Below are 2,812 nucleotides of genomic sequence, written 5' to 3'. Positions count from 1 at the left end.
ACAATTCTCCACGGGTCTTTTGCATTTCTACACATTTTTCAAGCAGAAGCACTGACTACCTTTTTCTGGACAGTTTTCAAGGACGTTTGTGTAGCTAACAGCCTTGGACGGTAGAATTAATGTCTTCCTCCAGAGCAAAAAAACCAAAAAACAAAAAACCCAGCCGGCTTCCTGCCCATTATAAAAGATTTGGGTTCCCGAAACTAGGGTTTCCTCTCTTGTGTTGGTACCCACTGCATGTACAAGTATCATCTGGCCCCCCTCATGAGAACCAGAGCTCAGGAAACTGGAGCAAGAAAATGCTGATACTCTGGCTACCGATGTTGCTATAAATAATAACGCCCTTAGTCTTCTGCGAGCATTTGTGACACTGGCAGATTAACTTGTTAGCTAGGGGAAGATATGAGATTCTTCACCTTCCTCAACACATTGTCCAACACACATGGCTATTGAGCTCTTGAAATGTGGCTAGTGTGACTAAGAAACTGAATGTTTAGTTTGAACTCATTTTTCCCCTAGTTTTTTTGAGGTGTAATTGACCAAAAAAATTGTATCTATTTATTTTTTTTTAAGATTTTATTTATTTATTTGACAGAGAGAGACACAGTGAGAGAGGGAACACAAGCAGGGGGAGTGGGAGAGGGAGAAGCAGGCCTCCCACAGAGCAGGGAGCCCGATGCGGGGCTGGATCCCAGGACCTGGAATCATGACCTGAGCCGAAGGCAGATGCTTAACGACTGAGCCACCCAGGCGCCCCAAATTGTATCTGCTTAAAGTGTACAATGTGATGATCTGATACAAGTAAACATTGTGAAATGATCATCACGATCGAGTTAATTAACATATTCATCTCACATAGTTACCTTTTGTTTTTGTTTTTGTTTTTTTGGTGAGGACTCTTAACTACTCTCAGCAAATTTCAGGTATATAATACAATATTTTTAACTATAGTCACCATGCTGTACGTGAGATCCTCAGAACATATTCACCTTATAACTGAAAGTTTGAACACTTTGATCAATATCTCCCTATTTCTCTCACCTTCCAGCCACAGGCAACCACTATTCTACTCTGTTTCTGTGAGTTTGATGCCCCCCTTTTTTAGATTCCGCATATAAGATTCCATATATACCATATGGTATTCGTCTTTCTCTGGCTCATTTCATTTAGCATAATGCCCTCCAGATTCACCCATGTTGTCATAAATGACCGGATTTACTTTTTTATGGCTGAGAAATATTCCATTGTATATTTAGATTGTGTCTTCTTTATCTGTTCATCCCTTGGTGGACCCTTAGTTGTTCCCTTACCTTGGCTGCTGTGAATAATGCTGCAATAAACATAGGGGTGCAGATATATCTTCGAAATACTGATTTCACTTTCTTTGGATGTATACCCAGATGTGAGATTTATTTTTAAATAGCCACATGCAGCTAGGGACTATCCTACTGGACCACATGGCTTAGAAGGTTCAAGCATCAACAAACCTGACCAGGTAGAGGGATTTTCTACATTGAGAAAAAGCTGAGACTTAATCGCTATTTTCAGTATTTGAGTGTTGATGATTTGGCAGCTCTAGGAGGAGTGGAATTTTTTATTACGTCTGGAGGAGTTTCCTGGTATAGCTCAGAGGTGAAAGGAAAGAGAAATTGGGGCTGAGTTCGAAGCTTGGGGACGGGGAGATATTCTTGCTACAAGGTATATCTTTTGGAAGAGGCTTGGAGGCTAAGAGAGAGAAGATATGGCCACAGGAGACAAACAGACCAGTGACCCTTAAAGAATTTACCCTGCCCTCACCTCCTCCCTTCAGCTTGAGAATATTCCCCATCCACCCCTGGCTGGTCAGAAACCCCTCTGGGCCTTTTCAGCTCCCCAGGCTCTTGCCCCCTTACCTCCTGGCTCAGAACAATCACCTCTTTGATTGCTAGCTCAGGCCCTGCTGACAGGTCAGGTCATATGTACCTAATCAGGAGGAGCTGGGGTCTGAGGGATGATAAATGGGGCTTCTCATCTCAATAAAGTTTGTACAGAATATTGGAAACAGCTGTGGGCCTTGGCTGGCGGTGCCAGAGCCCATGGGGGCCTGGTGTTTGGGGGAGGAGGGTTGAAATCGGGAAACACCAGGGTGAGAGTCTAAAGGGTGCTTTGCCACCCAAAAGCTGAGAAAGCTAATGAGCCTAGTTCAACACCAGGTCCTGCTGGAATCCTAGGCTTTGTGGGGCCGGGCGGGGAATGGGGAGCACTCTGGAATCAGAGGACTCAGGTCACACCAGGCAGGTCTGGGTTACCCACTAGGCATTTATTCACATTTATGTAAATATGCCATTCATTTCCCAAATGCCACCTAGATTTCTCTGCAAGCTGCTCTTCTCACCTAACGTCGTGAAAGTCCTCCAAAGTGTTCTTTTCCTTAAATTGTGGTAAAATATATACAAAATTTACCATCTTAATCATTTTTAGGTGTACAGGTCACTAATGTTAAGGATATTCACACTGTCGTGCAACGGACCTCCAGAACTTTTTTACCTTGCAAAACGGAAACTCTGTACCCATTCAACAACAACTCCCCATTCCCCCTTCCACCCCAGCCTCTGGCAGCCACTTTTGTCTCTCTCTCTTCTTTTTCTTTCTTTCTTTCTTCTTTCTTTCTTTTTCTTTCTTTCTTCCTTCTTTCTTTCTTCCTTCTTTCTTTCTTTCTTCTTTCTTTCTTTCTTCTTTCTTTCTTCCTTCTTTCTTTCTTCCTTCTTTCTTTCTTCCTTCCTTCCTTCTTTCTTTCTTTCTTTCTTTCTTTCTTTCTTTCTTTCTTTCTTTC

This window comes from Neomonachus schauinslandi, chromosome 11 (assembly GCF_002201575.2).
Source record: "Neomonachus schauinslandi chromosome 11, ASM220157v2, whole genome shotgun sequence".
Taxonomy (NCBI): domain Eukaryota; kingdom Metazoa; phylum Chordata; class Mammalia; order Carnivora; family Phocidae; genus Neomonachus; species Neomonachus schauinslandi.
The sequence above is the reverse complement of the archived record's forward strand: the minus strand, read 5'-3'. Positions refer to the sequence as shown.